This window comes from Erigeron canadensis, chromosome 3 (assembly GCF_010389155.1).
Source record: "Erigeron canadensis isolate Cc75 chromosome 3, C_canadensis_v1, whole genome shotgun sequence".
Taxonomy (NCBI): domain Eukaryota; kingdom Viridiplantae; phylum Streptophyta; class Magnoliopsida; order Asterales; family Asteraceae; genus Erigeron; species Erigeron canadensis.
The window spans coordinates 3104552-3116660 of record NC_057763.1 but is presented as its reverse complement, the minus strand read 5'-3'; the positions used below and the strand labels follow the sequence as shown (position 1 = coordinate 3116660).

The following is a 12109-nucleotide window of genomic DNA, read 5'->3' as shown; positions in this document are numbered from 1 at the left end:
ATCTCATCAGTCATATGCATATGTAAATTTAGTTTTATTTTTAAAAAAGAATTCCGGACATAACTAAGGCTGGCAAATCGTGTCTTAACAGGTTCAGTGCGCACAAAATTCTCAGCTTTCAAACATGAAAATGACTCATTTAACATTTGCCTTTGATAATTTGAGTTTGACAGTTATTCGTTTTATGTATCAAAAAAGTTAAATGTTGAACTTTAAAATATTAAAAACAATTATTTTTAAAAATAGAAAAAGTTGCATAGTACATTTTTTGCTTAACAGGTACTTTAACAGGTCTTAACAGGTACCTAATTACTAGCTATTACTATAGATTAAGATTAAGGTGCAAGTTGATGATTAAATTAACAAATTTAAAAAAGGGAGGTTATATATAGGGTCGTTCTTCTAAAGGAGGTAGAAACTTCTCTTAGAGTTGACTTAACTACAATGTGTTTGTATTTATATATATTCTACATATATAGCTCATGTTCTCTCTTCTTCTGGCTTTGGTTACTTACATTCATAGACATCATATCCTGTTTGAAGCATCAATTTTGTTGAAGCTTCTATAATTTGTTTCAGTCGTATGATATAAATGGCAATTACCATTAAAGAGTCACAACATCTTAGTATACCCTTTGAAGATATAGTTGTAGCAACCGAGAATTTCACAACAATTATTGGGAAAGATGGATATGGGTTTGTTTACAAAGGTAAACTTTTGCTTTCTGGGAAACTTACCACTGTCGCTGTAAAACGACTAAATAGTAACATTTCTGGTCAAGGGTTCAAGGAGTTCTTAACCGAAATCAAGTTGCTTTCTCGCTATAAACACCCAAACTTGATCAGGCTTCTTGGTTTTTGCGAGGAACTAAACGAGAAATTCTGGTTTATGAACATGCGGTGCATGGAAGCCTCGATAAGTATCTTTGTACGTCACCTCCACTCACTTGGACCCAACGGATTAATATATGCATTGATGCATCACGTGGTTTGGATTATCTGCATAATCATGTTGGGAAATTTCATAAAATTATCCACAGAGATATTAAGAGTGCAAATATTTTGTTAGATGGAAGCTGGAGAGCAAAGATTTCGGATCTTGGACTATCTAAAATTGGCCGTTCAAATGAAAATGATAGTTATCTCATTACTGATGGTTGCGGCACACATGGTTATTGCGATCCAGTATATAGGGGTACAGGAATCCTAACTAAAGAGTCGGATGTTTATTCATTTGCGGTGGTATTGTTTGAAGTCTTGTGCGGGAGATTGTGTTTCATAAATGTACAAAATGAGCGACGATTTCTAGACCGTTTGGCCCCGCGTTACTATGAGGCAGGAAGATTAAATGAGATTGTTGATACTGAACTGAAGGATCAGATCGGCTCAACTTCACTCAATATAATTGCTGATATTGCTTATCAATAACGCTTACAGAATGATCGTGAAAAACGACCGTCAATGAGTGTGGTTGTAGAGAAACTTGAGGAAGCCAGGGAATCACAAGTAAGTTTAAACTAAGAGGTTTTTGATTAATTAATTAACTGTGTTATTTTAGCAGTTGTTTATAATAAATAGAGTTAATTACTGAAATGGTACCTAACGTTTGCGCCATATTACTGGTTTCATACATTTCCTTTCGAAATTACGTTAGATCATACCCAACGTATGCAAATCTCCACTCAGACCATACTAGAGGCTAACGCCGTCACGTGGCCGTTAAAAACCCCTCCACGTGACTTGCACGTGAGAGGTAAAGATGTAATATCACGTTTCTTAATTACTAAAATGGTACCTAACGTTTGCACGATATTGTTGGTTTCATACCTAATGTCTCTTAATTACTTAAATGGTACATAACGTTTAGTAATTAATTTTTATTTATTTATTTTTTTATTTTGAAAGGTGAATTTCACTTTAAGTCAATGTCTTAAAAACTGGTATTTTAATCATACTGGTGTGGAAAAATTTCTGGTATTATCGGTATTACCGTAAATACCGGCCGGTACGACTATTTTTAATTTGATTTATTTTTCTTTCATAGAAATTTTTCAAAACTTGTTACAATTTAACGAAAATAGTTAAAATGCACTTATAATACACTCAATAATACCAAATAGGTTTTTCATAACAAAATATAAGTTTAAAGTTTACAAATAACCAAAAATAGTAATAAACTATCATAAAACCAATTATAAAAAAATTTCAAATTTTCTTTTTCGAAAATACCGGAAATACCGCAATAGTAATACCAAAATATTCCAGGAATACTAGATATACCGGTCAGTATTTACTGCGACACAAAGCTTAAAGCAATGTTTTAAATACCGGTATATACCGGTCGATATTATTGGTATTCCTGGATATTTCTACACTAGTATGACTAAAATACCAGTTCTTAAGACATTGGTTAAAAGCGGAATTCACCTTTCAAAAAAAAAATAATAATAAAAGTTAATAACTAAACATTAGGTACCATTTAAGTAATTAAGAAACATTAGGTATGAAACCAGCAATATCGTGCAAATATTAGGTACCATTTAAGTAATTAAGAAACGTGATATTACATCTTTACCCCTCACGTGCAAGTCACGTGGGGGTTATTAACGGCCACGTGACGGCGTTAGCCTCTAGTATGGTCCGAGATTTGCATACGTTGGCTATGATCAACGTAATTTCGAAAGGAAAGGTATGAAACCAGTAATATGGTACAAACGTTAGATATCATTTTAGTAATTAACTCTAATAAATATGAGCAAAGAATGTGTTATTTTAGCTAGAATGAACTGTTTGTTGTGAAAGAAAAAAGGAGCATTTTTCTGCCCATATAAAAACTTTGTCAAATTTATTAATATTTCTAACCATACACAATTTTAGCAGATAATGTCTGGACCAACAATCGGAGTCAATCTAGGAACAACAAACCCGTGTGTTGGTGTTTGGCAACATGATCCTAATGATCAGGGCAACAGGACAACCCCCTTTAACGTTGCAGGATGTATAGAAAGTAACCTTCGTAAGCTTAATTTTGTGAGTCCTGACGACCAGCGAACTGCTGCTGGTGAAATCCGCCTCCTTGCAAAGCAAAATGCTGATAACCGTGTGGCTATAGCTGAGGCTGGAGCCATCCCACTCCTTACACATCTCCTGACCGCACCGGATTCCCTCACACAAGAACATGCAGTTACTGCTCTTCTGAACCTTTCAATACTTGAGGATAACAAACGGAGTATAGTATCTTCTAGGGCTCTCCCAGGGATAGTTCAAGTTTTGAGAACAGGTAGCATGATGGCACGTGAAAATGCAGTTGCTACCCTTTTTAGCCTCTCTTTTATTGACGAATACAAGGTGGCAATTGGTAATTTAGGAGCTATCCCACCTCTTGTGTCACTTTTAAAAGATGGTACTGAAAGAGGGAAGAAGGATGCGGCAACAGCGTTATTTAATTTGTGTATATATCAAGGCAATAAAGGAAGGGCGGTGAGGACAGGTTTGGTGCCTACTTTGATGGGGCTCACGGAGCCAGAGAGTTTGATGAAGGATGACGCATTATCCATTTTAGCTATAATATCAAGTCACCCAGAAGGCAAGCTGGCTATAGGTGATCAAGCTGAGGTGGTGCCAGTTTTGGTGGAGTTCATTGGGAATGGGTCACCGAGGAATAAAGAGAACGCAACTACTATTTTGGCCCTTCTGTGTTCTGCTGATCAAAAGTATCTGGTGGAGGCTCAAGAAATCGGAGTTATAGGAGTACTGGCGGATTTGCTACATCATGGCACTGATAGTGGAAAGAGACTAGCCAAGCAGTTGCTAGAAACGATGCGGAGATAAGCTGAGGTGATGTGATGCAATGGACTCATATTGGGATCATGGGCTATGTGCAAGTGCTACAAGAAGTCAATGATCTAGGATAAGCCCAAAGTCAATGAGATTTCTATAGTCTAGCTGAGTAGCTGGAATTGGTTATTTAATTATTACTCGTATTAGCTTTTATGTATCATTATCTTATACGAGTATTTGTTTTGAGAAGATATTTGTTTCCTTCCCAAGTCTTGTTTGTAGGCTTAGGGTTGGTATTTATATTAGGTATGTTTTCAATAGAGACAGTATTTTGAGTTTGATTTTGAAAATTAATAAAAATCCATTTTGCTTTTTTGTTGTGTTCTTGATTTGGCCTATTATATTGCAAGCAGATTATCAGTGATTATGTTGCAAGCGGATTTGAATTAGTTGATATTATAGCTCCATTAGCGAGATTATGGGTGATCATATGGGGCACTTATTGATATCCCTGTAGACCTGCCGTCTTAGGCGAGACTCATGAGATATTGAGGAGATTGCTCGATTGCAACACCGGATCTGGGATCTCGAGGAAGGCATCCATGGCGAGGGAACACTATTGATAATACTCTCTGGCTGCACATAACATTTTCCAAAGGGAAAGTTGGTACTGTGATTATTGACAGGGGTAGTTGTGAAAAATGGTAGCCACAACAATGGTTGAAAAGTTAGGGTTGAAAACCAAAAAACATCCTGATCTCTGTGAGTTGACTTCGTTGAAGATGGGTAATGTAGTTAGGCTTATTCAATGTTGCTTGGTTCAGTATTAGAACACATTTTTCAGATGAAATTTTGTGTGAGGTAATTTCAATTGATACATGTCACTTCCTGTAGTGCTCATCACCTAATCAACGGCCAAACGGAAGTAACCAACAACAGTAAGTGGCAGTCCACAAATGCACAACTTATGTTATAATTAAGCTAGACAAGAAAGTAGATAAGAAGGTAATCAACAAGAACAATGACAAGTTCAAATATAATAAATCTATGCAAGTATAATCATATGTTCATTGATTAAACGATGATCCCATGGTCGATATTACAAATTTGACTTACAAGAATACAAATGAACAAAGTAATTGCTAAGTCTAAACATACTATAAACTTAAACAATTACAAGTGACACACACTTTTGAGGTGACAAACACACTTAATGTGTTGCGGTTGTGTTGCTTTATATAGAGGAGGAATTAGGGCAACACAGCCTTCCTTTGATGGTGATAGATGGTGGTTGTCGATGTCCCATTGGCTCCTTGTACTTCCATGCAAGAGCCCTTGTCTTCTTTACCAAAACGGGTATGAGAGAGAAGACCCTTGTTTTGGTCCCAACTTGTACCTTTGCCATATAAGGTATTTTACAGTTGAAAGAACCATCATGTGACTCTTGTCTTCATCTAGTTTGAAATCTTCCCGCCTTGACCAACAATTTGGGCAGCATCCAACCCGCTGAAGAGAGTCACTGGACTCGCTGAACACTCGCTGACAACACACGTCAGCGAACAAGTCTTATCAGCGAATCCAAGACTCAATAGTAAGACCTTGCTCTAGCTCAAGCTGAATTTCCCTATAATCATTTCAAGCACAGGTCCACTGGTATGAGCCCGTTTCCGATCATCTATAGTTTTAAGCGTAGGAGGACATCTTGTCCCAAAATCATATTGGATCTCCATCATGACCCGTAACCTTTAATATAAGGTAATAATTGTTTTGTTGTTTCTATTTAAATGTTGTTTAATCGATACTAATTGTGTTTGTCTCAAATCATAGTTGTTTTACTGATATTTATTTAAGTTTTAAAATGTGTAAAGACTTGGTAGCTATTTGGTTAATTAGACTTACGGGGGATATATACTAGCATGTAAATGGTTTTACTTAAGCAGCATGTGATGTGTTCGATCTTCATCCAATTCAAAGGTTAGAGCGTCTTTTCTACCATTTAACTAAAAATAAAAGAAAACTGGAAGCAGCCCTTCTATTTAGGTACAGATAAAGTACGCCTACATTTTAACCTCTCTCACACACCGTCGAGGCATTAAAGCTCAAAATTCGCGGTAGGTGGCACTGAGCAGTTTATTTCTTTCTTTTTAAATGGTTTCACTTGCAACAATAAATATAAATCCATGTAAAATGGAGATCTCTCGAGAAGTTATGTCATATCCTTAAAAAATTTTACAAATTTTTAAAATACTTAATGTAAGTTAAATGATATATAAAATTCTTACATATCATTACATTTTTATATCATTACACATGTTTAGAAAAAAGGGGGAAAATAGAAAAATGTTAAACAAAACTCTTAAAGTTTCACTTAACGTGCATAAAAAGATTGTATATTTCCATATTAAAAACTCACCCCTGAAGAATTTTATGATAAGTATTCAGTTAATTAATGAAGTTTACGATTACGTTTAGCAAACAAAAAAAAATATGATGCCTAAAATCACTGTTATTTATCCACAAATCCTTTGGCTCGATAAAAAATAAAAAACTACACGAAAAGAAAAAATTTTGGAAAGAAAATACTCTGAAAATACATCTCACTCCTGGTTTTACTTCAGAGACTAATAATTACAATTTTGACTAAGAATTTACTTCAATGGCTAACAATTAATAAAACAGAAGGGCGGGATAGAGGAATCCCTACATTTATGCTTCACATTCACAAAATTCATACACACAAAAACCGTAAATCAGCAATTGAATCGATAATGTCCGGCGATCGGAATCGATTTGGGAACGACATACTCGTGTGTCGGCGTGTGGCAGCATGATCGGGTGGAGATAATCGCTAATGATCAGGGTAACAGAACGACGCCGTCTTATGTCGCTTTTACTGATACTGGAAGGTTAATTAATTGGAGATGCTGCCAAGAACCAGGTCGCCATGAATCCCGTTAACACTGTTTTTGGTAAGTTATTTTTATTGTTTGGTAAGTAGAATTTTCAACATTAAGAGGCCGTTTTGTTCAAAGATTATAAAGAATTGCAGGAATGAAATTTAGAATTTCCTATGTTAAACTAATGAATATACTTTTTTTTATCTGAATAAAACCATATGTAATTATGTATATTAGACTACAAAATGTTGATTTTCCCATCTTGATGCTTTCAAAGTTGTAATGATTTACGAAATTTGTGAGTTTTTTTATTTATAAAAACAGATTCAAAACGTTTTATTGGTCGAAGATATAGTGATGCTTCAGTACAAAGTAACATCAAGTTGTGGCCTTTTAAGGTCACTGCTGGTCCTGCTAAGAAACCCATGATTTATGTCAATTACAAAGGTGAGGAAAAGCAGTTTGCAGCCGAGGAAATTTCTTCCAGGGTTCTAATCAAAATGAGGGAAGTTGCAGAAGCTTTTCTTGGATCAACTGTCAAAAATGTTGTAGTTACCGTCCCCGCATACTCCAATGACTCTCAGAGGCAAGCCACCATGAATGCTGGAATGATATCTGGTCTTCATGTGATGCGTATTATTAATGAGCCAACTGCGGCTGCAATAGCTTATGGTCTTGACAAAAAGGCTAGCACTGTCGGGGAGAAGAATGTGCTTATCTTTGACCTCGGTGGTGGTACTTTTGATGTCTCTCTTTTGACTATTGAAGAGGGTATTTTTGAGGTTAAATCGGTTGCTGGTGATACTCACCTTGGTGGAGAGGATTTTGATAACTGAATGGTGAAACATTTTGTAGAAGAGTTCAAGAGAAAGCATAAGAAGGATTTCACAGGCAACCCAAGAGCATTGAGAAGGTTGAGAGCTTCTTGTGAAAGGGCCAAGAGGACTTTGTCATCCACTGCTCAAACCACCATTGAGATTGATTCGCTGTATAAAGGTGTCGACTTTTGCTCTTCCATTACTCGTGCTACATTTCAGGAGTTGAATATGGATCTGTTCAGCAAGTGTATGGAGCTTGTTGAATAGTGTCTTAGGGATGCCAACATAGACAAAACCAATGTCCATGACATGGTTCTAGTCGGTGGGTTAACCAAAATTCCAAAAGTGCAAGAGCACTGCAAGATTTCTTCAATGGAAAAGAGCTTTGCAAGAGCATTAACCCAGATGAGGCTGTTGCATACGGTGCTTCAGTTCAAGCTGCAATCTTGAGTGGGGAGGGTAACGAAAAGGTTCAAGATTTGCTACTTTTGGATGTTACCACACTTTCACTAGGAATCGAAACTGCTGGAGGTGTAATGAATTTTGTCATTTCAAGGAACACTACTATCCCAATAAAGAAGCAGCGAGTGGTCTCTAGCTATTCTGACAATCAGCCAGGTGTAGCGATTAGGGTTTATGAAGGTGAAAAAACAAGAACCCGAAACAATAACTTGTTGGGCAAGTTTGAGCTCTCTGGAATCCCACCTGTTCCAAAACGTTTTCCACGAATTACAATCTGCTTTGACATTGATGCCAATGGTATTCTAAATGTCTCAGCAGAAAACAAAAACACAAGTTATGCGAGGAATCAATTATCGAAAGATTCATATAAACAAATGGCTTGTTTGTATACTTCTAACTCTTATCATGGTGCTCCGAAATGCTATCAAAATAAATCTATGTTGTCAAAGGAGGAAATAGAGAATATGGTTCAAGAGGCTGAGAAGTACAAGGCTGAGGATGAAGTTCATAAGAACAAGGTTGAGTCCAAAAATGCACTAAAGAACTATGCATACGACATGAGGAATACCATCAAGGATGAAAAGATTGGAGAGAAGCTAAGCTCAGCTGACAAAAAAGAAATTGAGGATGCTATTGATAGAGCCATCTCTTGGTTGGATGGCAACCGGCATGCTGAGGCTGATGAGTTTGATGACAAGATGGAAGAGCTAGAGAATATCTACAACCCGATCATTGCCGAAATGTATCAAGGAGGAGCCGGGTATGGGTCGATAGACAAGGATATTTCTGCCGGTGCTGGCCCCAAGATTGAGGAAGTTGATTAAGTTTTTTAGTCTTAGTATTTCGCTTATCCATTCGTGACAATGTTTGTTCAGCTTCTGTTGTATCCCTGTTTGGCATGGATGAATTTTGTTTGACGGTATTTTCCTAGCTAGTATCTCTTTTTATGCAAGTGTCTAGTCTATACCTCCTTATAAAGAGTATTGACATTCAGACTTTAAGCATAATTATTGACATTCAGACTTTAAGCATAATTTTCTTTTCCAGAATACCCTCAACACTTATACCTAAATTCCGAAATTACCCTTGCAAATCTATCTATACCTCTCTCATATGCTCCCCAAACACACACAAACCTTTTCTCTTCCTCCCTCTCTATCTATTACACACGCAAACCCCCCACCTCCCAAAAAACTAATCGGCCACCTGACCTTCCGCTGCTTCAATGAACATCGCTATCCCGCAGTCGTCCATCATCATTTGCATCAAGCACCACCATCGTTTATCATCATCGGTGTCAATCGCCACGGTCCATTATCATCTGCATCTGCAACCACAGCCCCAATTTTCATCTTCCAATGTGAAGTTTCAAAACTAAAAAACAGGTATTCCTGGCCGCTCAATGATATTGATTTAGCATAGTTTTTTATCCTTATTATTTGCGTATATTTAAGTAGGATGTTGTATGCAATGATTGGATTAATAGGATTTGTCCTTTGATTTTTCATCAGCTAATTGACACACGTATTTGTTAGATGTGACCCCAAATTTGGTTCAATTGAGCTGCGATGAATAGCTTAATGGTAAGAATTGTTACATGTACAATATAATGTCTTGCTTGATTGAGGGTATTGTTGTTGTGTGTGTCTAAACCTGAGAGTTCTCTCTAATTTCCTTAACACGTCAATGGATCATTCAGCATCCACTCTTTTAATGGAAGGAAACCAAACCAAAGGTTTGCGCAAACTATTGCGTTCTCATTGTGATGGTGAGAGTGTGAGACATTGGCTGTAGGAAACTCCAAACTTTGAAATGTGCTCAATGAGAAACTTGTAAGTTATTATGCTCTCATTCTGATGGATTCTTTAAACGATTAATTGGTTATATATTGAGCTATTAATTGGCTTATTGAATGTTTTTTTAGCTATTTATAGAAAACTTTAGCTATTTTTTTGATGCTCGCCTATTTAAGGCTGTGTAGTCTAAATCAGCGGCTAGGATGGCCTTGCATGACTAAATTTACATTCAAAAGCTTGTAGGTACATTGACGGGGCAGAAACCATGTGTGAAATTCGTGCTTTGGAAGCCTTCTGCTTACATTTTGGTCGGTGCAGAGGTAGTTACATTTGTTTTAACAAATTTTAAAACTTGAACATAAGTCCAAAATAAATTTATATTCTCTTTTTCCAAAATGTGTATACTTTTACTTGGCCTTATGAGTATTGCTAGATGGCATGATACTACAAAGTATGATACATACACATTAGTGGTTTTCAATATCTCATTTGCTTTTTATGTGGTCCTTATATGTTTTTGCACCATCATTTGAGATATCTCAATTCAAGAATATGTGAACATAAATGGTTTTATAGAAGCCAATTTATTGGCTAACTTGTGGCAGTGGCTACCTGCATTCACAAGCTCCTCGTGTATTTGAAAGCACCTCAATAGGAACTACAAATAGTGAAATTGGCAATGAAACTTGTGGAAAACACTTCAAATTAATTTCGGCCCCTTCTTTTTTTTTAGTCTGGACAATTTAGCCTTTCTATGGCTTTAGTTAGCCCTACGTACATTTCAATCTGTTTTGATGGTTCATGGCCCATGTTTCTAACGGTATACTGGCTTTGTCCATTTTGAATGACTCCTCCTACTTTTTCTCAGCTCATTATATATTGTTTAGCTCATCGACAGGCTTGGCTTTGTAGACAAGAACCAACTCAAATCCATGTCTGAAAAGATACCATGTGCTTGGGGTACTATGTTGTTAATTATTTGCAGTGATGTAAAACTTACACTATCACTATAGTTTTATTAATTTTATTGATATTGAATATACTCAACCAGTATACGTTTTGTTGATACTTTTTTTTTCAAGTGACTTGCAGAGCATTATAAAAGAAGTAAAGGGTTATCAATGGCAGACTTTTGACAGACTACATAGTACATACTCTACTGAGGAGAATCAATATGGGTTACAGCTAATGATTTCATTCTTACAAGAAATATCAACAGCCATTGTATGTACACATTCTCGGTAGCAGTTTATTTTGGTAGTTAAACTTGTTGACTTTTAAGAATGAGCCAATAAATAGATTGGTAGTTAAACATGAAATGAACAAACATTTATCCATATCATGTGGATTTCAAATCCAGTTTTGGGTGTGTTATGAGTCTTTTAGTTATAGTCTCATATTTGGTCAGAAACAATTTTGCCAAGTTTATGTCAAATCAACCGGGTTGTATAGCTGCACTACAACCTTTTATGATAATTTCTATAAGGCAAACTGTAAGGGGACGTTTGGTTCGTGGAATTCTCGGGAATTCAAATTCCAATTCCAATTCCTTCAAATTCTAATTCTTTTAACAAATTTCAATTCCTTTATAAACATTATGTGAACCAAACAACCCCTAAAAGTTATTTTGGATCCATAAATATTAACCCTTTTTCAAACGATAATGGTATGAGTTGTGATATAGGAAAGACAAGGTTAGTATAATAATACGAGTAGTTTACAGTGTTTGGCCAAAGGAATCATGAACGGGAATCGTTATTATTCATTTCACAAGTGTTTAGCTTTAAATCATCGGTATCATGACACCTTGCATGCTATATATTGTCGTCGTTACATTGCCGCTGCAAAGCGCGGGCACCCTTCTAGTAATTATATATAGTCATTGTGGTTTCTTAAATTTTAGCAGTCATATACATCAAGATCATAATTTCTAAGCATCCAAATAAGATATTAAAGAGAGACACAGAGATTCAAATTATTCGAAATCGACTTGGTTTGAGTCGAGTCGAGTTCGAGCTTGAGCTACTTAAGTAGACTTCCGAAACGAGCTCTAGCCTCAAATTAGTTTACTAAAAAATCATGCAATCTTAATCGAAAATTGTGCTATTTTATAATTTTAGTATTTTACTCTTAAATTATATATTTTTACATAGTTATTATCCTATAGAGCCAAGCTAATTAATCAAAGTCAAAGCCAAAAAGTTTCTAGTTAGAGTTTGAAATTATCATGCTTATAAGACTAATTTAATTTAAAACTTAGTATCAAGTTTATTAAAGGTAGTTTGGTAAAATCGCATATCCTTTGAAAGATGATTTTCAACAAATGGGCGTAATTATTATAGTTTAGTGTAAAGCT

General features: G+C 35.9%; 1 long non-coding RNA gene and 1 pseudogene across 2 annotated transcripts; both read left to right on the top strand.

The window, feature by feature from the left end:
- Positions 1 to 6709: 6709 nt before the first annotated feature.
- LOC122591159 lies at positions 6710 to 8781 on the top strand (annotated as a pseudogene).
- A 1514-nt stretch (positions 8782 to 10295) lies between these two features.
- On the top strand, positions 10296 to 11160 carry LOC122594602. Of its 2 annotated transcripts, none has more exons than XR_006323044.1 (2): positions 10296 to 10713; positions 10846 to 11160. It is a non-coding gene; the product is annotated as an uncharacterized LOC122594602 (long non-coding RNA). The 2 variants fall into 2 exon arrangements; XR_006323045.1 differs by having other exon boundaries at positions 10836 to 11160.
- The last annotated feature ends 949 nt before the right edge of the window (positions 11161 to 12109 follow it).